This window comes from Uloborus diversus, chromosome 9 (genome assembly GCF_026930045.1).
Source record: "Uloborus diversus isolate 005 chromosome 9, Udiv.v.3.1, whole genome shotgun sequence".
NCBI classification, from domain to species: domain Eukaryota; kingdom Metazoa; phylum Arthropoda; class Arachnida; order Araneae; family Uloboridae; genus Uloborus; species Uloborus diversus.
Genome location: NC_072739.1, coordinates 13667559 through 13692945, shown reverse-complemented (window position 1 = coordinate 13692945; position 25387 = coordinate 13667559). Strand labels below are relative to the sequence as shown.

The window sequence follows — 25387 nt, the reverse complement described above, 5'->3', positions numbered from 1 at the left end:
ATCCTTACGTAATTAAAGAATAGCCACAATCTGCGCTGTTGAAAGTAAATCTGTGAAAACTGAAATGCTACTACTCCATCCGGCTATGTAACGGACTATTTTCACCCTACATGCCCGGATTTGCAACTAAATATTTTAGTCATCTTTACTAATAATAAAGCTCAATGTCTGGATGTCTGTAGCGCCTAGACCGTTCGGCCGATTTTCATGAAATTTGGCACAAAGTTAGTTTGTAGCATGGGAGTGTGCACCTCGAAGCGATTTTTCGAAAATTCCATGTGGTTCTTTTTCTGTTCCAATTTTAAGAACAAAACTATGATAAATTACGAAATTATCATAACGTGGAACCGTAACATGGGCACATGCCAATTAGCAGATACGAAATTATCATAACGTGGAACTGTAACGTGGGTACAAGCCAATTGGCGAGAAAATTCACCATACATTATTTTTGTGTACAGGCTAACCAAAAGACCTTTTAATTTTCTATTACGGGCAAAGCCGTGCGTGCGCCACTAGTTAGTAATAACAAAGTTCAAAGTTTGTCTGGAGTCTCTCTGTGACGCGCATAGCGCCTAAACCGTTCCGCCGATTTTCATGAAATTCGGTACAAAATTAGTTCATAGCGTGAAAGTGTGCATCTCGAAGCGATTTTTCGAAAATTCGATTTTGTTCTGTTTTTATTCCAATTTTAAGAACATTTTGCCGAGAAAATTATCATAACGTGGGCAAGTAAATTACCGAATTGTCATTACGTGGAACCGTAACATGGGCGAGCAAATGAACATAGCAAATTGACGAGAAATTTATCATCCATTATTTGTAAATATACAGGCGAACCAAAAAAAACCTTTTAATTTTCTACTACGGGCAAAGCCGTGCGGGTACCGCTAGTATGATCTAAAATGGTATTTTTATCATTTTCATTTCGCTTATACCATTTAAAAGAGCCATCTTTACCACCTTCAGTTTCTTCTACTACTTGATTTTTGCCTTCTCTACATTTTTTGCTTTCCCGTATTTTATGTCCCTTGACGTAAAATCGGGGCTTCACTGCATTTTTATGGACATTTTCTAGTCTCACTAATATCCCACAGAGAGATGTCAGCATCTCTCTATTTTCAAAACGTGAACTAAAACTTGTTATGCAAATCTTTTCTGAAAGAGGAAACTTTCCCTTTTCTTATCATATCAATAAAATGAAACCGCCTTATTGCATCAGTTGGATTACTTGCTTCACGATGCGTTTCCGTATCTACCAACTAAATTTAAATTTTCGTATAAAGTAACTGTGGTTATTTAATATTTTATGTTTGCAAAAGAAAAACAAGTAAGGAAAATCTTTTTTGAATCTTATCTATGTTAAATATTTACCACGTAGGGGATTGATTTGAACTGAACGATCATGAGCTAAATTTTTGTCTTGATTTTTTGTAAGATTGTCCTATCAAGTCTAGATTTCACTTTACTGATTGCATTCTTAGCTGATTTTAAATGTGTGTTCCTAATGCACCCCAACTTGTTTTTATGCGGTTATTTTTATGCAATATGTTTTTGTAAGATTTTTTTTTTTTTTTTTTTTTTTTTTTGTGTTGTGCATTAAAATTTCAGTCAGATTAGGATTCAATCGACGAAATTATTTTTTAAACGAGTGCGAGGTAGTATTTTCCAAGTGACGATATAGGCACCCCAGTGGGAAGTCACTGCAACCTCCCAAAAATTTCCATATTCGGGAAATTTTGTCCGACAACTCGGCACAAATTATCACTTCGTTTATTTTGATTTCATTTAAATGTTACAATTTTGTAAGTTTTTTATTTTCTAGGTGAGACGCCCTCCTTTCCTTGTGCGCATGCGGTTCCACGGGCGCATCCGTAGCTGTTCGTGCGCATACGGCAAAACATTAACAAAGCATTTGTGGGTGATTCTCCAAAAACCTGACATTTTCCAATCACATTTTTTTTTTAAATAAAAATGCTTAAAAAAGGTAAAAAAAAAATTTTTTATATTTTCTTTTTGTTGGGAACTTATTCAGGGAAAAATAGGGGGAACTCACTTTTACTATGCTACACCCCTCAAAACAGGATTTTCAATGATTTATAATATTAATATGTGAGGGTAATTTTTCACTCCCATGTTTGGGAATTTAAGTGAAAATTGGGTCTTAATTTGGAATTAAAACAAGAATTAACATTCGATTTTTTTTTTCGAACTGATCTCCAAATCTTTCTGTTGCAAAAAAACAACAAATAGTGAAACTTTCTGCGAAATCGGTTGGGTAGTTGTTGCCTTTCGTGCGTTCTAACAAACAGACGCTTTTTTGGAGACTTCATTTTGTGCTACGTAAAGACAATAGGCATACGATATCACACGACTTGTACGGTTTGAAACAATTATGGCTTCTGACATTAGAATAATTGGTCATATAAATGAGAACTTAAAATTCTTTCTACCGTTTTGTGCACACCATTGAACTAAGTTGAACCACCAGTTTTTATTTTTTTTAAGCTTCAATAGATATCAGAAACATTTTTGTGGATTTACAATTGTCGTATTTCATATCCACGATTGTCTTGGTAAAAGTTCCTCCTATTCAAGGTGGAATTGTGTAATCTTTTCGTCGACGGAAGGAATGTCTTCTAGCAGACGAGCAGCTCATAGCTGAAGGATGCTGTAATGTGGGGCAGAAAGAGCTCCTGAAATATCTTTGCATGGCTTCTAGCGCCATCTATCTGGTAATATTTTAACAACGCAGTAGCTCACGTTTTATATTTCAGTCATTAAAACAATACCACTGAAGATTATGATAACCACATGCAATTTTCAAGAATTAAAACTCATTTGTAGCATTTTGAAGAAAGACAAAATTTATTTTTGTTACTAGAAAATGAAAAAGTTCTTGTTGTTAACATTTTAAATATCAATTGAGACCTTTTAATGTTCGCTCCAGTATTGATTCTTGTACAATTAGCAAGCACATACAGAGGAAAGTGAAATAGTTATTTTATTTACTCACTCAACCATTTACTAATTCATTTATCAATTACATTAGTCCTCCATTTAATAATTCATGTATTTATTCATTTAGTTTTTCCCTTTCATTCACTCTTTTAATCACTTATTTATTTTTCTTCATATATTTATTTAATTACTTATCCGGTTATTGCTTCAGTAACTTTTCACTTATTCATTAAATCATTTAATTACTGATTCATTTGACCTAAAATATTTTTAAAGGTCGAATAGAATCGAACTGAAGTATAAGTAATTAAAAGATTTTTTTTTTTTTTCACTTTGTCGTATTCAAAAAAAAGTAAAAATTTCCCTTTTTTTTCTTTTCTTTTTTGAAGGCGAAAATTAACTACCAAAAATAAAAAATACTGTTTCATTGCAAGTTCTTTTCATGAAATATAATGTTCTTTCTTTATGTACTCTAATTTTCAAAACAAATTTTCAATTTGTTCATTTTGAAAAAGCTCAGTCTTCTTTACTATTTCAATTCATCCCACATTCCCTAAAAGCCATTTGATGAAAATCACATTCATAGTGTCAAAAGATAAATTTATACCCATACCTTTTACAGGTTGTCTTGTTAGCTCGGCTGCCATCAGGCTTTTCATCATTCTTTGAAAAAAAAAAATTACATTTTAATAAGCGTTTTTGACATGCAGATACACCTTTGTGCCATAATAATTTTCTTTTGCAATATATATGATACCATATCCAAAGTCATTGCATGGACAAGACGCTTTTTATGAGTTGTAAAAGTACTTAAGCCTTTCAAAGGGTTCACATTTTTTTTTTTTTTTTGGAAGAATTGGAAATACAAAAAGAGTGAAGAAAAAAAACAATCCTTTGCTTTTAAAAAAAATTATGATTAGAAATAATGTCACGCACTAGACGGCACCCCAGAGCAATTTTCGCTTCCGTTCCACTAATGAGCAGATGCAGACGAATTTCAGAGAGCAGCAAACATTCCGGCGGTCTCACGAATTTTATGCTCTGATTCGTCTTTATTCACACGTGATCAACGAGACAGTTTGCTCCCGGTAAGACCATTTTCCTTTCCCTCGGTAATCTGTAGGTAATTATGTAGAATAATCTTAAGAAAATGGTAGGCGAACGGAATTTTTGGAGCTTTATCTCAAAATGGTAAATAAATTATCCAACAGAACGAAAAAGGAAAAATTTAGATTTAGTGTAATACAAAACAATGAAAAAACATTATTTCATCACCCTTGAATTGCTTAATAGGTTTTTTAATTAAAATTCTGATCAGTTCAGGTGTGCGTTCATATATTCACGTGTAATTATGAATTTGAATATTACTACGAAGATATTGAAGATTGGTGGAGATGGTGTGCAAACTGAAGCAATAATAATAACTTTTATTTCAAAAGAAAATGATGAGTTCATACAGGTTATCAGTTAGAGTCTCTCAGTGATCGCAAACCCTCTAAGCACTCACTCTATCAGCTCCTTTAAGCAGCTTACTAGGATATAATATTCAGAAAGAAATAAAAACACGGCTAACTCGCATGATAATCATTCCCCTATAAACATCTCGATATTAGTACTCAAAACAAGATCAAATGGAGAACGCTCTGCCCTAGGAGCAAAATACAAGTAAAAGTTTATGAGAATGGGAGAATATGATTCGATTTTGAGAATATGCGTAAAATATTTCAACTAGCTTTTCATTACGTGCTCTAATGAGAAACATAATTAAGTATTATTAAAAACTCTATTCCTTAACTCTCCTACTAGTTTTTGTTTTTTATTTTCCTCCTAGATGGCACTATAAAACCATGCATCGACATGCAATTTTGAGACTACATGAAAGATTAATTTAAAGCATTTTAACCACTATAACTCATAATCCAATTCGCAACTCCAACGAACTATAGGGGCACTGCAGTCACTGTCTAATGGCAGAATAAAAAACTAAAACAAACGCATGTGGTAACGAAGAAGATGCTAAAAGTGTTGTGATTTTTGTTGTTATGTATGATTTTTTCGCTTTATTCATTTGAAAAGATTTTTCAAAGTCTTTTGGTTATTCTGACCCATATAGAAAGAGATTAGAAACCAAAAAGTATTACGAATGTAAATAATTAATGCAGAACACACAGTAAGTTGTTCTGAAGCAGCCATTTTCACGATGTTGAATTCGGAATTCATAAATTTTTGGTTCGCTTCGAACGGCATTTTCATTTTGTACCGTTTTTTCTATACATTAGTACATATTAAGTTCAGTTTCGTGACATTTCCGGCATTTGTTGACATTTTTGTCACATAGTGCACATACGTGGCAGACTGTCAAGAGTAACGTTTAACACTAGATAATTTATTTCTATGACTATATGATTGGATATCTAAAGAAATCATGCATTTAATTCATTCTTCATAGAAATGATTTACCTGATATGCGAAATCTTGTCAAGATACATTATTCTTTCACACAATTTTAAAACCATAACCCTATAAACAAATTTTTGGCGAACATTTATTTTTTATTGTTCAAATTCTTAACGTTCTTTCTGGATTTTTCAATCTGTTCTGCGATAAATATTTTCAAGAAAATTTATTTGCATACTGTCTATTTCAGTAGGATACTGTAGTAACAAAGGTTATTTAAATCATTTATGTGGAATTAGGTTAAGGAAAAGTGTCCAGTCAATGTTGTTAAGTTCGTTTTTTTTTCTCATCGAATTGAAAAACTGATATTTATTCAAATTCACTCAGAACCAAATAAATAAAATGTGTACTCACAGTTTATATATGGTGGTAGTTTTCTTTTCAGTTGATTGACCATTATTTATTTTTACTTATCGAATTCTGTAATCTTACTATCATTTTATTCCACTCATGATAAAAATTAAAAATGGTTTAACTAAAAACGCGAAATCTCGCCAAGGCTACTTTGCTCGCACAATTCCAAAACTATAACCCTAAACAAATTTGGCGAAACCTTTCAGCTGAGAATAAAAGGAATAAAGTAAATTCTTTCTCGGTTAAACATTTTTCATTTTGTTCTACGATAATAAATTCAAGAAAATATTTTGCATACTGTCCATTCCAACTAAATGCTGCTGTAAAATATGATTAGTTAAATTAATTTAAGATTTAAAAAAAACTCATATTCTTACAAATTCATACAAAACAATAAAAAATTTTACCTGGTATAACGTTATCCAATTTTGTTAATCCAGAGTTTTCTTGTTTACGCTTCCACCATTTAATACTTTTTTGAAAGAAATAAGGAAAACTAACATTATTTTGAGAAGCTCGAGAATACTACTAAGGGACGAATTAATTTCTGTTGTTGAAGACGTTCTTAGACATGTTGAATGCGTTACTCAGAACAAACTGACCGCGTTTACGTCAACAGATACACGTGGAGCGCAACGTGGCAATGTTTTAGTTGCATTCGCAGTTTTATAAATCACCGCAAGGTAGCGTATTCGAGCGCTGGAGTTCCGAATAAATATCTCTACATGCGTAATGGAGTTCAGCATAAGAATGATTGAATCCGAAAAATTGCTTTCCATGAAAAAAAGAAATCTCGAAAAAAAAAATTGATTTTTGATTGAACGTTTTCGTTATAAATTTAAACTTAAGCAGTTGTTTTTCTGTGTTAGTTTAATATCCACAATAATTTCTCTTCGAACATAACTAGTTGCAAAGTTGGATGGAAGAAATTGGCAAGTGTTTTCGCAGATACTCGAAAATGGAATTAATTTTTCGTGCAATTTCGTCATAACCATCGCCCCACCAGCAAGGAGCATATTTGTGGCAGTTATTAGAGTTATAGCAGATAGTTTTTTTTTTTTTTCAATTAGCGTATTGTTTTCACACATTCTGGAATTTAACATAAGACATAATTAGGACTATTGTAAGATGCTTATAAAACCACTGTCGATATTAGTAAATCAATTGTTTTACTTAAACAAGCCATACTTGTTAATGAATACATTAACTAAAAGTTATTGTTGTGCTAAATAATGTTTTGTAAACAGATATTCAGGGCCGTGGTAGCCCGATCGGTAGAGTGTCGGATTCGGGGCCGGAGGGTCCTGAGTTCGAACCTCGATGGTCGAAGACCCACCGTCGTCATTAAAGGGGACTGGGCGACGTTAAATATGCTCGTGGTCTCAATGTCCTCCAAGTGAAACGATACCTCTGGGGGTGCTAGCACCAGGTAGCTATTAGCTCCTGGACTACTTCTAAATTCTCATTAACTGTTCGATCCGGTGATGGTGCTGCCATCTATCGTTATATAAAATAACGGAGGCAAGGCACTTAGTATGCAGTCCTCGACATAAATACAGTTGTAGTCAGTTGTGACTCTGAATAGGAATATTAAACAGATATTCAAAGTAAAAACAAATAATTATGTTCCGAAAATTTTGATATTTTTGTGTGTGTTTTTTTTTTTTTTTTTTTTTTTTTATGATTTCTTGTTCTGGTTTCGAAATTGGAAAATAAAATGAATTATTTAACCGAAAAGAAAGCGGGGGGGGGGGAGAGATTTCCCCCTCTTGCCCCCTTTCCCTCGAATCGCCGCCATTATTTTAGTATTTGCCCACTTCTAAAATCTCTTTTTCTTCAAACCGATTTTAAAATAACTTTCAATGAAGATCTTGGCAACATTATTTTCTCTTTTCTCATGAGCTTGGTATCCAGGGGGGGGGGAGTATGAACTCCCTCCCTTACCCACAGGGACACAGGTGAGAACGTCCATGCTCCTGGCTGCGCCACTTCCGACACTCCTCAAAAAAAGCTTTTTCGAAAATTTCGAACGGCTGTTTCATATGAACGCTAGATGGCGTTGCATTCTATTAATACTCGTTAGCTATTGCATTATCGTTTTATACCTATCATTCGGATTATCCGCGGTTACCGTGCCACCAATTCCGCGTATGATCGGGAGTTCACTGTATCTGCTGGTTTTAATTATTGTGGTTTAAATCCTTTCGTTAGAAACAAGAGGCCATAGTGGAATTCGCAACTCCAACGAACTATAGGGGGCACTGTAGCCCCTTTCTAATGGCGGACGAAAAAGGTAAAACAAACGCACGTGGTAACGAAGAAAATACTAATAAGCCTAGTAAATTTGGTTCGTATGCATGATGTTTTCGCTTTATTCTTATCAAATTAATTTTCAAAGTCTTGTTGATATTCTGGCCCACGTAGAAAGAAATGAGAATTCAAGAAGCATTATTAAACGTCAAATATTGAAGCAAATTACATAGTTCGTAGTTCTAAGCAGTCATTTCCACGATGTTGAATTCAATATTTATTAATTTTTGATGGAACTACATTTTTATTGTGGCCATAAGACTTACAAGAATAAGAATTAATGCTAGATAATTTAATTATATGACATTACGAATTATTATCAAAAGAAGAAGATGATAATTCTTTGCCTTGCATGGCTAGCGCTAATTGTTCTGCATTTGTAGCTGAGTTATTTTTCTCAAATTGCCGAATCGGTTAATTAAAAATTTTTGTTTCATATATTTCTAATTTCTGAATTATGATTTAATTCTGTCATGATATGCAAATCAGCAACAAAATTCTCACGGATATATGGTGGTAGTTTTCTTTTTAATTGATCTACCATTATTTCTTTTTACTTATCAAATTCTGTAATCTTTCTACCATTTTATTCCACTCATGATAAAAAATGGTTTAACTAAATGCGGAATCTCGCCAAGGTTACTTAGCTCGCATAATACTAAAACTATAACCCTAAACAAATTTGGCGAAACCTTTTAGCTGAGAATAAAAGCAATAAAATAAATTCTTTCTCGGTTGAACATTTTTCATTTTGTTCTACGATAATATATTCAAGAAAATATTTTGCATACTGTGCATTCCAACAAAATGCTGCTGTAAATTATGGTTAGTTAAATTAGTTTAAGACTTTAAAAAAAAACCCATATTCTTACAAATTCACACAAAACAATAAAAAAATTTACCTGGTATAACGTTATCCAAGTTTGTTAATCCAGAGTTTTCTTGTGAATCCTTCCACCATTTCTCAATCAACTCACGTTTTAGAAAAAAATAAGGAAAACTAACATTATTTTGAGAACCTCGAGAATACTACTAAGAGACGAAACAATTTCTGTAGCAATCTAAGACACATCGATTGCGTTAATAAATACTCAGAACAAACTGATTGTGTTTACGTCAACAGACACACGTGGAACTCAATGTGGCAATGTTTTAGTTTTTTCGGCAGTTTTGTAAATCACCGCTAGGTAGCGTATTCGAGCGCTGGAGTAGCGAATCAAGGACAACGTGCATGGTTAGCTATTCCTTTTTTTTTATTATTATTTTCGGAAATTAAATAAAAAAAACCGAAATTAAATTTAAAAAATGCGTTTGTATTTTTTTTTTTTTTTTTGAGCGGTCACATTGTTTATTGTTCTCATTTGACTGTTTTGAATTTCTATGATTTTATTTTCCCCCCGCCTCCCTCTGCAGCTCCACGTCGACCGGCCTCCCGATGCTACTCCTCTAGCGAAAACCATCTCCAGGTTGCGTCCATATCACACGTCCACACACACACACACACGTGCACACACGCCTACACATACACACACATACATATACACACACACACACTCATGCCTGTACACAGACCCAAATACACACGCCTACACACACACACTCGTGATTGCGAAAAACATAATTTGAATACAAGATGTCAAATATCAAATTTCTTTCTTTCTTTCTTTTTTTTTTTTGAGCAATCACGATTGCTTATTGTTCTCATTTGACTGTTTTTGGCGTCTTTTGATTTTTCCCACCGCCACCCTCCGCACCATCATCGTCGACAGGCTCCTCACGATGCTGCTCCTATAGCGAAAGCCGTCTCCAAGTTGCATCCACGTCCTACACACACGCGCATACATGCACAACTACACACACACACACAAACACACATACACCTCTACACATACACCTACACACATACACACACGCATACATACAGACATCCACACAAAAACATATACACAACTACCCACACATTCATGCCTGCACACGGACACAAACACATATGCCTACACACACACATACACATACCCCCTCATACACACACCCCCTCATACACACATTCATACACACAACTACTCACACACTTACGCCAGCACACAGACACAAACACACACACCTACATACACACACTCGTGATTGTGAAAAACATAATTTGAATTCAAGATGTCAAAATTCAAATTAATTTTTGTGAGCAATCACGATTGCTTATTGTTCTCATGTGACTGTTTTTGGCGTCTTTTGATTTTTCCCACCGCCTCACAGTGGAGTATTTGACTGAAAATCCTGGCCAAAAGTCCAAAATTAAAAATTTACCCGATTTTTATGAAAATTTATTCCATGATAGTTGACTAACTGGTGCATCGATCGGCACCTGTTTTGAAAACTTGAGTCACATACAATTTCTCAGAGCCTCGGTGAAAGATGAGATTTCTATAAGAATTTTCGCATTTTTGTTACGTTTCAGCTTAATTATTACGTTTCAATGTAGGTTTTTTTGTGGCTTTCTAAATGAATGGAATTGAACCAAACCAATTTTACGGCATACAGAAATGTCAGGGATTAGTGCTAAATTATAAATCAAAGTAAATATTTTTATTTTCTTTTTGTGAAAAAAAATAAAGAAAACTTGGTGCGTGAGATTTTTAAAGGCTTTTCGCCTTAATTTATAACTAGAGAAAGCTTTTTAAATGGGTGTCGGGCTTGGTCGGGCTGTTTTGAAAGTTGCATCGTATTGGGCAAAGTCTCTAGTGCTAATTTCAGCAAAAAAAATCTTCCGCCTACAACTGCCCTTTTTTTAAATGATTTTTTTTTTAAAAGTGCATAATCCGATCTTTTTGTGACAAGTCATGATTTTAAACTGAATTTACCTACAAAGATTTAATAAATTTGTAAAATAGTTATCATAAGTACTACTGAATAAAAAGATCAATATATTTGAGCGCACAAACAACAATAAAATTTCAGACACGAGTTTCATGGTTACGAGAAACCGCTTCATCAATGTGTAAAGATGTAAGTTATGGAATGAGATTCATCCAATTAGTTTCGAAACGCTTACCTTTATGCATTGCTAAAGAGATTCATTGCACCCCTAAAACATGTGTTTGCGTTCAGTTATGGTAATTTTCTCATGTACGTTAATGAGTTAATAAATTAAATTATTTTGTGATCTCGCTAAGAAAATTTGCTCTTCCTTAAAATTGAGATAGATTTTAGTTAAAATAAATAAATATTTATATTTTTTCAGATCAATTGCTGCAAATAATGTGCCGGGGGAGGGGGTCTTTTCCCCCTTATACGTAGCAAAAGGGGGAAAATACCCCCCCCCCCCCCACTTGCTAGCGTTAGGAGACAATTGTAATTGTCTCCTAACGTTACTACGCTAGCGAGCTACCCATATTTAAGACATTTTATCAACTCATTGTGAAATTAAAGTTATATAAAATTTTAGTTCCAAGTTTATTCGTACAATTTTTAGCGGCACACATCACGCGATGTAAAACTAAGGATCGACCCAAGGTATGAGTACAATATATATAATTCAAAAACAAAGAGCTTTTGAATATCCATTTTCGAGTGTTTTTACAGTTATAATATCCTAGTTCATTTATTTATTTATTTATTTTTCAATCGAAAAAAGGTTCTTTGTAACCCCGAAACCCTTGTCTTTAATTCTTTTTGTGCATGATTAACTCAGGGTTTTAATGATTGAAACCAAACGAAAAGAATAAAATTGATTATTTTTTTGGTTTCAAATTAGTGTTTTGTACAGAATACTAGGATTTTTTAAACCGCTTTTTGCTTTTTTTTCCCCCTCGAACAGTGCACTTAATTACATAACTTCAAAGGAAAACAGCATTCGCATCGAACATGTTTACTTATCACTTGTCTAAGCATTATTGGCAAAGAGCCAATCGTGGCATGCTTTTCGGATCAACTCATTGAAAAAAAATTCATTATAAATCAGTAAAAGAACATAACTTCACCGTTTTCGCTGTAAATGAAGGTAAGGTGTTTATATTATTTCCTTAAAAAGTTTCAGAGCCATAACATTATTAGAATATTGAATGCAAGAATTTTAGTTTACATTGATTGAATAATTGAAAAAAGTCGAAAAAGTGACCTCCATTTGTAAATTCTTAGAAATTCGGTTAATTACGTTAGAATTTCAAACAAACCATAATCTTGAAGAAAATTATTCTTCCTATCTAGTGATGCATTAGTTTTTTTTCTACGTTTACTAGGATCGTTTTTACGGTCGTAAACATGCAAAAGTCTAAACAGTGGATAAAATATTAAATATTTCATTTTCTAATTCAAATTTTAAAAATCGAGTTTCAAATTGTAACATCAGACATTTCAGACAACTTGTATACCAAGTTTCGTGTCTATAAGTGGGATAGCTTCGCCGTACAGCGCACAAACGCACACAAGGGTGTCGCCTTCAGAAGAGTGAAAATTTCAAACTAGTTTTGGCCAGGATTTTCAGTCAAATACTCCACTGTGCGCCTCCTTCCGCACCATCACGGTCGACGGGTTGCTCACGATGCTGCTCCTATAGCGAAAGCCGTCTCCAGGTTGCATCCATGTCCTACACACACACGCACATACATTCACAACTACACACAAACACACACACATACACCTACACACACATACACAAACACATACACACACGCACACATACAGACACCCACACATACACACACAAAAACATACATACAACTACCCACACATTCATGCCTGCACACAGACACAAACACATATGCCTACACACTTATACACATCCCCCCCCCACACACATTCATACACACAACTACCCACACACTTATGTCAGCACACAGACACAAAAACACATGCCTACACACACATACACATACCCCCTACACACAAACACACACGCCTACATACACACTCGTGATTGCGAAAAACATAATTTGAATTCAAGATGTCAAAATTCAAATTAAATTTTTTTTTTTAGCTGTTGTTGTTTTGTTTTATGTACGCAACGTTGAATTTTTGTTATGTGAGTTCCTTTAAAGGAAAAAACCACAGGAAATTTAAGCTCCCAGTTTCTTTTCTTCTTGCACGCCCGACTTCAATGTTCAACCCTCTTCCGTCGTCAACAATAAGCCCACACAGAGTTGTATCGTCCTGGGTTGAGATCTTCTTCAGAGCACATTGCAACGTTGAATTTTTTGTTAGGTGAGTCCCTGGACATTTAAATGAAAAAACCACAGGAAATTAAATATTAAAGCTCCCAGTTTTTTTTCTTCTTGCACGCTCGACTTCAATGTTCAACTCTCTTTCGTCGTCAACAATAAGCCCACACAAAGTTGTATCGTCCTGGGTTGAGATCTTCCTCAGAGGATTTCTATACAATTGCGAATGATAATTCCTCCTTGTAGCTTCTGCAATTCGGTGCCTTAATTTGCCCTGTTGTTGCTGCATATTGGCCGTTCCCAAGCGGTAATACTGTAAGCCACGCTATGATTTGAAAGACGGCTTGGTTTCTTCCGTGCTCGATAGATGGCGCCACTACTTTTTCATCTTTTTTGCGCAGTTAAAAATGTCTTATGTCTTTTGAAGTTTTAACCATGGATACAGGGGCGCAACCAGAAAATATTTTAAGGGGGAAGGGGGGACACAATTTTTTTTCACAACACTATCAGCGTTTTCTCTCTCTCTCTTTACATCATTTTTATTATTTAGTAAAATTCCTTAAAATTGTATAAGTTTTGCAATTTATTCAAAAACTGTTGCGAAAACATTAATTGTTCTTATGCCAGAATTGAAATCACGTTAAGAATAAACTTAAAAGTACTTGAAACAACAGTATGGCTTTAAGATGTTGAAATTAATAAATGGAAATAAATACTTGTTATTCTTCGTTTACTATATTAATGAAATAAATCAAAATGCACACGAATTTTTAGCAGCAAAAGCTCTAAACTGCTCATATTTTTAAGATGATTCAAGGAAAGAAAAAAAAAAGGAACACGTTAAAATAGCATGAAATCACTTAAAAATACAACAAAATAATCAATAAAATCACTTACACTTGATGAGTCCTAACCACATTGCATACGTATACTTATAAAATTGTCTTTTTGTCTACAATACAAAGTTAAACCGTCGTTGTTTCTTGGTTAGTTCTTCAATAACTTCATCTGGTTTTACAACTATATCTTTGTTGATGCAAAGCTGTGCTAATCCATTTAAGCGTTCTTGCGTCATTTTGTGCTTATTAAATAGGACTTGAGACGGCGCAATGTTGAAAACGCACCATAAAGTTGAAATGAAACTCAAACTCAATGAGAATCGTTCTGTCGTTTGTGTAATCGGGGGGGGGGAGGGGACGAGAAAGGATTGGCCAATACAAACGCCCGCGGCGACATTTTCCAGTACAGCAGACAAATGCAAGGGCGCCCATATAGGGAGGCCAGGGGGGGCTCGAGCCCCTTTAAAAATGAGAATTTCCTTGCTTTTAGTAGTTTTTTCTTTGCAAAAATGAAAAAACATTTGTTCTCCAGCCATTAATGAATAAGCAATTGAAAATGTCAAATTTTAATGACTCTAATCTGCCCTGGAATCTGTTTCCATCGGGAAAATATCCTGCTAAACCATGGTAAAATATCTGAGCCCCCCCGTTACAATTTTGCATAGGGGCGCCATGCAAATGTCGTCTTATATTATTTATAGTTACAATGAACACGAGTACGATCGGCCAAGCAGGCATTTTTTCAGTCCCCCTTGCAGCATAACATTTTCACTCGTCGTCAATCGGGAGTGTTTCCGAGAAAAACGAAAGCGGTGGTGAATTTGTTTTCCGAAGTTTTTCTCCTCAGATTTACTGCTTATCCATCAACTGTCACACAGAAGAAGATACGATCTTGTACGCACTTGACGTTTCAAATGAGTTCCTAACTACAGAAAAAGTAAATGCCGAATAGGAGAGAGGGGGAAGTTTTAAAAGACCTCTCGTCGTCCCTGCTTACTTTGGAACCACTTCGTTTTCTAAAAGTGCGTTCATCTTCGTTCGAATAAAAAAAAAGAGTATTTTTGAAAATTGTTTAAATTAACGTTCTGGAGTGGGGGGGGGGCACGGGCCCTGTGCCCCCCTTTGATTGCGCCCCTGATATATATATATATATATATATATATATATATATATATATATATATATATATATATATATATATATATATACCGTCCACAGTGGGTGGGGAAGCGTAATTACTGACATGTTGCAGGAATCTTGGGCTAAATGAAGATCGCTTGTTACTGAGTATGGTAGCCAATCAGTGAATAGCACTTCGCGAAAGCTCTAGGATTTGGATATATGATGGGGTTATTCATCGGTCGACCGGTTGAGCTCGTCAAACACAACCCATGACAACAATCACTGGAATAACCGTTCGGGGCCGTGGTAGCCCGATCGGTAGAGTGTCGGATTCGGGGCCGGTGGGTCCTGGGTTCGAACCTCGATGGTCGAAGACCCACCGTCGTCATTAAAGGGGACTGGGCGACGTTAAATATGCTCGTGGTCTCAATGTCCTCCAAGTGAAACGATACCTCTGGGGGTGCTAGTGCTAGGTTGCTATTAGCTCCTGCACTAGTTCTAAATTCTCATTAACTGTTCGATCCGGTGATGGTGCTGCCATCTATCGGTAGGTAAAATAATGGCGGCAAGGCACTTAGTATGCAGTCCTCGACATAAATACAGTTGTAGACAGTTGTGACTCTGAATAGGAACAGGAATAGAATAACCGTTCAACTATTCGAACACAACTTTGCTCTATCCGATCCTCTCTGATTGATGCTGACGAAGAGGAGAGATACGCTGCGGAAATCTCTAACCTGTTTTGTTTATGATCGATCCCCCAACCCAAATGTATGTAAAATAAATGAATTTTGGGGGCCGTGGTAGCCTGATTGGTAAGGCATTGGACTCGGGACCGGAGGGTCTCGGGTTCGATCCTCACTGGTGGAAGACCCACCGTCGTCATTAATGGTGACTGGGCGGTCGTAAAATATGCTCGTGGTCACAATGTCCTCCAAGTGAAATGATATCTCTGGGGGGTGCCAGACTAGGAACTTATTCGGCTCCTGGACTGGTTCTAAATTGTCTCTCGAACTGTTCATAGATGGCACCACCATCTATTGTGTTATTTGTGTACTGTCCTGGAAAACAAAATTCTGGAAACATTGTGGATTAAACCGTCCGTTAAATACAGCTAAATCCAGCCGCCATATTTGAAAAAGGTTGCTAGATTCTTTTGTTTATCGTCCTATTTGGCGATAAGCAAAATGAATCAATTCTTTTGATACAATCGTTACGGATCAAGTTAAGTTACTTCATTAATGGTGTACAGTTAAGAAAAAAAAAAACATTTAACAGAAACAATTTTTTATTTTTAATGATTTAAATATATTAGTTTATAATTGAACTTAAGAACCATTCCTAAATTGTGTTTTATTCATCCAATTCGTTTTAATTAATTTAAAAATATTTTTAATGTCACATAAAAGGCAAATATGAAAAATTATTTTTAAAAAATCGAATTGTACCACTTTTGAAAAGCAAGCACTAATAAGAAACAAACAAACAAACAGTTACACAGTTTAAATGCAGTTACTTGTTTTATTATAACTTCACCGTGAAATTTGGTTATATGTTAGTTGATTAATACACTTATGGTAGAGTGATATAGGGTCATAAACTTTTCATACAGGGACTCTAATAACTCATTGGAGCTATGTGTACAAAGTACCCCCCCCCCCCCCCCCCAAAAAAAAAAAGAGACACCATAAATGAAAGAGAAAAGACTCCTTTAAATACTCCTCAACGCCCCGAAAAAAAAATCAACGGCAAAGTTTGTTCCATGATCTGCAGGGGTGCCCTTTCCTTCAAGAGTGAGATACCCCTCCCCCCCCCCCAAGAACGAAACCAAAATACCTGTAAAGAAAATTTTAATTGCAGCGCTGTTCTGTCCCATGAACCCCCCCCCCCCCAACACATACAACCATGCCCGTCATATGGGTGATCAGGGATTCAATTGCCCTTTCCCCCTGGATTTTTGTAATGTTTCTGAAATTGGGCATTTTTGTACGAATTTGGTGGGGTTTTTTTTTTTTTAATTAAATGCATTGCGCACAATCTGACTGATTCGAGCACTTATAATGTAAGTTTCTAGAATGGAAGGGGGGACATTATCCCCCTCCCTCCATTTCAGAAAATTTGAAATGGCGGGCCTTTGGGACAAAAGACACATTGCTACAAACTTACATACATGCTTACATAATAAAGTGCTCGAATCAGTCAGAGCATGCATAAATCAAGGGCGGATCCAACTTCTGCTTTTAGAGGGGGTTATTCAGAAAAGGGGGGAGGGATCGTGTCACATATTGCTCTTCTTGAGCTCAAATGGGGGGGGGGGGGGGGTACCCGTCCCCATCTGGAGCCGTTCCTTAATAAAATTTGCAATGGATAGCAAATTTGCTTATTCTATACTTTGTTTAACATAAATTTCTGATTTCAGTACGAAGATAAATTTTTTGTTTTAATCAGATCAGTTTTTTTTTTTTTTTTTTGGTGCATTCATTTCTTTGTTTTTTCGCAGCCCAATGCAAATGAAATGCTAGAAAAAATTTTCGTTAGTAAACTCCTAAAATCCCATAGTTAAAAAAAAAAGAAAAAAAAATCGCAAAACAAAATTTTGAACAGGCATCTCGTTTACAGGACCAATCTGTGAGCTCAAGGCCAAATTGCAACTGTTATTCCCTCCCCCGCCCCCCTCCTCGACTGCCTGCATACATAGACATTTGTATGTGTAATTTTACGGAGTAACTAAGAAAATATTTCCATTTTAAATTAGTAATAAAAAAGAAAGCTTCGATTATTATGAAAGGGAGTTTATTAAATACCTTCAATAAAGAATTGACATTTTTTCTGGTGGCTGGGCAGCTTAATTTTAAATATAGTCAAATTTTGCCCAATATTTACTAACGAAAATAATTTCAGGTATATAAATTAGTATCAAAGTCTCAAAAATCATATTCATCATACCAACATAAAGGTAGTGTTTGTTGAAAAAATTTCATCATTCTCTTCAAATTTTCTAACTTTCTGGTTTTGTCTCCACTTATTTAACAGATGCTCTTAACATGTGAAATCTACATTTTTAAATTAAAATGTAGCTTTTTTTCTTTTTCATATATTCAAAACTAGGGAATAGAAACGCGGACCATCGTTTTCCGAAAAGTTTCACTTTTGGTTTCGATTCTATCCCATAGCGCAGGTGTTCCCAAACTTTTTCAATTCGCGGCAGCCTTAGAAGAAATATAATTTTTCGAGGCATCCCAGTCTTTATTGATCATATATGTGTACGAATGTTACCGTGGGCACTTCGTGGCATCTTTTCGCGGATTAATCGGTAAAAATCGGCTGAAAAAAATTGTTAAAGTGGCCGCTGACCGATATGCTAATGCATTGTCGCATCTCTACTCCGCACCAGGAAAAAAATGACGTTGATATTCCATTTAAATTCTTGAGTCACTAGAAAAAAAAATAAATAAAAAAAAATAAATAAATAAAAACTTATATTTAAAATTTTTTCTCTCCATAAGGGAGAAAATGAATAAAATACATGACATATAAATCCCCAAAATGGGGGAAGAAATCAATAAAATATTTGTTAACTAATTAGTCTCATTCATTTCTATTTAACTATCTTATACTTTATCCTTTATTTTGCGGCCTCTTGACAGAATGTACTACACCGATCCCTTCCATTTTGGTGGAACTTAGAAATATCAATCATGAATTTTAATCTCTTTTTGATATTTTCAATTTGGCCCAGGTTCCATAGTTGTGGTACGCCCTTTGTTAGCACAGCCATAAATTTATATTACTTTTTTCAATTTTTCAGAAAATTTGAAGTGATAAACAAATGTTACACAACAATTTTTAATTTTAATCTATACATTGTCTTTATCAATAAAAGTATTAATTTGAAATTAAACCCTGCCAGTGTTTGGAAAATAAACAAAATCTGGAAAACTAAGAAATTACAACAGAGAAAGCGAAAATGAGCGAGCTCTATTTACAATTCGTGTATTGATTTAAAAAAGGGAAAAGGATATCCTCTCTAATATATAAATAAGCATGTCCTTGATGAACATTGCCTGACTGAGACAATTTCTCCCACTCATCAATTAGTCAGAAACTAATGCTTAGTTTCTCTAATTAATATTTCATTATACCTTTTATTAGTGTTCATTTTCAAAAGAGAAAAATATCCTCTGTAATATATAAATATACAAACAATTGATGAACTGTATGTCTGAGACAATTTCTTCTACTCATATTTAATCAAACATAACTGAACTAATGCTTATCTGCTACATTAGCAACCAGACTTCACCTGATTAAAATGGTTCCTCCCCTTTCTAGCAAAAATAAAGTTTATAAATTGATGTAACTTTATCACACTTGTAAGATATCACACAGAAGTAGCAAATTTGAGGGTTTGCAAAAATATAACTATTTAGTCGAAAAAACTAAATATACAGACACATAGACTTGGATATAAGAATTTTATTTATAGCTACAAAAAATATAGGCACCATTTCAAAATATGTAATCTTTACTTTGTGATTAATGAAACAGAAATTTGATACATGGTTATAAACAAAACTCTTTTAATAAAGTTGATTTAATCTTGCTAAGCAGGTGGTGCAGTTGATGCCATTATTTTTTTCAAAAGCATCTTTACTTTTAACATGAAGCCTTAGGATAACCATATAGCAATACAAAAATCTTCGGTTTTCCCTTTGGCCCAGATCAGGGATTATGTGGGTTAATGACATCAGCTTTGATTACTAGACTACATGGAATGCAGCTGAGTCCCTGACCCTAGAGGCACCCTTGGGTATGATATCAGGACATGAAAAAAATAGCAATGAGGTATCAAGGAAAAGGGATTACTTGTGATGATGACTCACTGAGCAAAGCATGGGATGTTCAAAGAAGCTCCCACACCTGGAGTAAAATTTCTTTATACATTTCTATAAAGGTTGTGTAAAGTGAGAGAGAGAGGTTTTTAAGGAAGTGATATGAGAAAAAAAAAAACATTTATAAAAAAAAAAAAAAACACACACACACACACATATATACACAAAAAAAGTTTAGTTGTGCTAGTCATTGGAAATTAAGGCGTTCAATAACACTAATTCCCCACACTTTTGGTTACACTTCATTATGTTTAGTGAAAATATATAATACATTCAAATCTCAGACTGGTTCAAACTTCAAGTTATGGGAAGTTACCACAGCCCCTCAAGGAATATTTGAGATATTGAGAGTTGATTGTATAACACAAATAAAAAAATGTTTTCCGGAATTTATTCCAGACGATTGAAGACCTCAGTGATCGTTAGTGGTGACCAGGGCTTGTTAAATATATCCATGGTTAAAGTACAAGTTCCCATGCCAAACTGATACTTTTGGGACTGCTGGATCAGGGGTTGCTTGGCTCCTGGTCCGAATCAAAAAACCAGAACTGTCTTCAAGGCCTCATCCAACTGGTTAATCTCCATGTTGTAGTAAGTATGGGGACCCTGGAATGTTGAGAGAGAGAATCCCATTCTTCAGTTGATTCAGTAGCTACTCTTCAGGCTCGGAAAAAACCGAAAAGCACAAGCAGAGTTAATGGCAGCAAATGAAGCCAATTCCCTCTACAATGTGCCATTCAGTCGGGAATTTCCAGCCTCTGCAACTGGACACCTGAAATAGTTCTTGGACTCTGGGAAGAAAAAACAATTTAATTTAAAAGCAACAATATTATACAATGCTAATGGACACAATACTGTTTTTCATCCTGTTCAGAAAAATAATATATTTTATTTCTCAACATGTTTGTAATTAAAATATTTTGTCAATAGGTACAATAGTAAAATAGCTGTTATCAATAGCTTATTTGCTATTACTTTTTTTGTCATCTATTACACCAAGGTGCAACCATGTATTATATAAAAAATTTACTTAGCTATGATTGCTTCATAATAGAGATTATATCAAGAATAGAAGCAAGACACATTCATACGAAAGATTATTCAAGAATTAAATGCATTGCCTGTGTATTACAAGAAAATTCTCTAAATATAGTATGGCACAAAACCAATTCAAGTTGAGAATCAAGTTTCATAACAGTCTGGGAGTAACCCAAGTTTCCAATTACACAGATTAACAATAGAGAATAGCATCCATAAGAAAGTAACAATTTTAAAGATCAAACATACCCACACTTCTGTTGATTCAGTAATTACTCTTCAAGCTCGGAAAAAACCGAAAAGCATAAGCAGAGGAAACGGCAGCAAATGAAACCAATTCCCTCTACTATGTGCCATTCAGTCAGGAATTTTCAGCCTCTGCAACTGGACACCAGAAACAGTTTTTAGACTCTGGGGAGGAAAAACTTAATTTAAAATTTGAATGCAACACTATAACAAAGCTATTGGAATGGCATACAATAGTTCTAAATAGGTATCCATCCTATTCAGAAAATAATTAGTATATTTTGCTTCTCAACATGTTATTAATTAAAATATTCTTCAACAGGTACAATAGTAAACTAGCTGTTATCAATAGCTTATTCTCTTTAACTCTTTTTTTGTTGTATATTACACTAAGGTGTGACCATCTATTATAAAAAAGAATACTTCAGCTATGATTGCTTCATAATATTATATCAAGAATATAAGTAAGACAAATTCATAAAAAGTATTATTCAAGAATTGAATGCACGACCTGCTTATTACAGGAAAATTCTCAAATTATAGTATGATACAAAACCAATTCAAGTTGAGGATCAAGTTTCATAACAGCCTAGGAATAATTACACAGATAAACAATATAGAATAGTTTCAAAAAGTAGAACTGTAATAAATTAAAATAGATTGGACATCTTTCTGCGAATGGAGAAAAAATCTCAAGAATAAAAACAAATATCAAGCAGTAAAAATCCTCAACATATAAGCACTTTAACCTGGAGCGTTTGTTGCTGCTCACAGCTACTGCACCCCACATGATACTTTGATTTTAATACTTCAATATTTATCCTTAAGCATGTGACAATATCTGGAACTGGCAAGAAAATCAAATCTGCATGTTATTTTTCTGAAAGTCATGAAGCAATTCAGCAATAAAAGCATGATTGACAGATCTTTTAAAGGATGATGAGTGAATTATTTAATTTGAGATTTCCGTTACACAGAATTCTATTAAATAGCAGAAGCTAGAAGGAAAAAAATGATTGTTTGATAACTGTTTTATAATTCAAAAAGGTAAGAATCTGCATCAGATGAATATACTCCTCTTTAAAAACATAATTTGGTCAATAGGTACCTGCATTTTGAAAAAGAAAAATGATTAAATTATTTTTCTTCTAGAAAATACCATATTTTGCTCCTGTCTGTAACTTTGCAATTTTACTCAAATGAAACAGATACACTATATAGGAAGCTAAATATAATAACTATTGCAGAAATAGTTATTAGTTAACAGAGAAATCACATTTCGTCTAACGAGCAAAGTATTAAGTTCATAGCAAGAAATTATTGAAATCAAATCCTTATTACTACATATCCATAATAACGACGTTCATCATTGAGCGAAACCGTTTTGTAAGATACTATTAAGATGCATTTCTTTAGAAATTAGTTGATTTAATATGAAATCTACACTGAATTACAAGCCGTTTTCTAAGTTTACTTATGCTTTAATTAAAATATGAATAAAATTGTACCATTGTTTGTTTCCTTTATGAATCGAAGCAAAATCCTCTTTGTTCTCATGTTCACGAGCGCCAAACCATTACGAGATCACTTTGAAGAAAGAGAAATACATAAATTAATCATTTCATCTCAATAGCTCAATATTAAATACATTGTAACATGTTATTGACATCAAATCACATTTATGACATTTAAGATCGAGCGAAACCATTTTGCAAGTCATTAGGCAGTTTTTGAATAAATATTCGTTGAAATAACAAATGAAACTTGCAACATTACTAATTTCAAGAGTTAATTTGTGTTTTTGTGAAACATAAATTCAAATTAATCATTAAAACGTACCTCACAATCACCTAAATCTTCAGGCCCCCTCGTGTATCTACCGTTTCTTCGCGCGCCAAACCATTGCGTCGCCAAATGTCAAGGTTGCCGTAAATTTCCCTGTAAAAATCGCCAGGATTTAGCTGTAATTAATGTCCGCCGTGGATTAATAGCATTGGAATAGCTGAAAAGTGTAATTCCTGTGAGTACTTTGTCTTTCGGTAACGAACCCTCTCTTTTCTCATTAATAAACAATGGAAACAGTATGATTTAACATGTCTTGGAAACATTGTGGATTAATAGAGGTATAAGCTTCCCTTGTGGAATAGCAGAAAAGTATAATTCCTGTGAGTACTTTGTCTTTCGGTAACGAACCCCCTCTTTTCTCATTAATAAACAATGGAAACAGTATGATTTAACATGTCTTGATGTATTTGCCCAACTTTCGTACTCATACCATACGCCACGAATAACTTTAAATCTTTTAAGGTATTTTATTACAGTAGCTGCCGCTTACATGAATCACACGTTTCTTCTAAACATTTTGATTCCATTAAGCGGCTAATGCAATAAAGCTGCAGTTTGTTCGGTTTTTGGTGATTTGATTCATTAATGCGGTTATTCAAAAAACCGGCGTCCACTGTTTTTTTTTTTTTTTCTAAAGCTGAAATTAGTATCCTTCAGTTGATCAGATGTGTTTTTACAATAAATATTAATAGCCTACTTTTCTGGTAGTAGTACAAGTAAGAAAACATTTCATTTTTTCAAAATAGGTATTAGTAGTTTTTTTTTAAATTTAACTTCAACTTAAACAGGAATAAATGTTCAGCAGATACGTTTTTTTTTTTTTTTTTCAAAAAAATTCAACCTCACTTTTTTTGTTTTCATTCCTCCTCTGGGAAAACAACGCGCTTGTAGTTGATATGATTTTGAATGAAATTTGTTGAAGTTCCGGGCTTAAATGTGGGGAGGAAGGGGGGAGCTGGGCAATTCCATAGTGTTGGCCGTAAAAAATGAAGAAAGATTTCTCAGCTTTAATTCCATTTACCAAATATAAACTCATTCAAAATGCTCAAATTTGTTTACAAGATACTTACTTCATCCCGCTGAATGAAAAATCATGTTAGTTTTTCAAAATAGATTCCTAAAGTATGAATTTAAAAAATTTAAAGAGTTGGTGTCGGACACAAATACACAAATAGTAAAATTGATGGTTCACTTAAAAATTATTAAAAGTCTGTGAATTGGCTTAAACTTTCATTTTAAAAACAACTTAATTCTTAAGTATACTTATGATTGAATCGTATTTCACAGTTTTCAAATGATATTATAAAAAAAATATTTTAAAAACATTATTAGCTTGGTGTCGGACGTAAAGTGTTCATGTTGGATGTAAAATATTGCTCTTAAATGTAAATACAGAGCAATGATTACAGTTATAAATATGTAAATTACAGGATAAATATACTGAAGCAAAATTTACGAAATAAATTCAAAAGTAGGTTTGGTTGGGGGAAGTGGGTCACCCCTCTAAAACTGAAAACAGCATCAGGTTTTTATGCTTTCTTGCATTGATCATGTCATGGTTCATCCGTGTTTGGTTTTGCATTTTTTTGGGTTTTGTAGAAGTTTTTTCTAGGTCAGAGAACTAAGTCAAAAAAAAAAAAAAAAAAATCTGAAAAATATTTTTTGCCTAGTTTAAGCAACATTTTTCAGCAAAGTGCTTCTCGGTTAGCTTTTGTTATTTTTTTAATGATCATTAAACCTTTATGTACAGTTTAACTTAAAGTGCATACTGGAACTAGAATTTTTCAATGAAATATTATTAGTAACTGTTTTAAAGGAGGGGTCCCACTTACCCTGTGAAATTTTGCTGTAAGAGGTCGCCACACCAAGGGGTAAGTGTTCCCCCATAACAGTGAGGATTTGAAAATCAAAAGCAACTCTGTTGAAATATTTGTATTAGTAAAATATAAGACAACTATGATGATTTAGTAGGAATTAATAGTGCAGCTACAAAAACTGCTTAAGCCGGTGATATGTTATTTGGGAAACTTATGTCAAAGAAAACCATTAAGATTTATGTAGGACTAATGTTGATAATGGTTCTTCCTTTGCCACCTTTACATAGACACAATCATTTAGTGTTTCAAATTTCTTATAGTTTAGGCTAATTTGCCAAAATTGATCTTAATCAATT

At 34.1% G+C, this 25387-nt stretch overlaps 1 protein-coding gene across 1 annotated transcript in view; it reads left to right on the top strand.

The window, feature by feature from the left end:
• Positions 1-23379: 23379 nt before the first annotated feature.
• LOC129229760 (ankyrin repeat domain-containing protein 1-like) overlaps positions 23380-25387 on the top strand; it is a 49667-nt gene continuing 47659 nt past the window's right edge. Inside the window, exon 1 of the mRNA XM_054864132.1 lies at positions 23380-23534. The gene's annotated coding sequence lies outside the window, so the exon portion shown is untranslated. The remainder of the gene's footprint in view (positions 23535-25387) is intronic.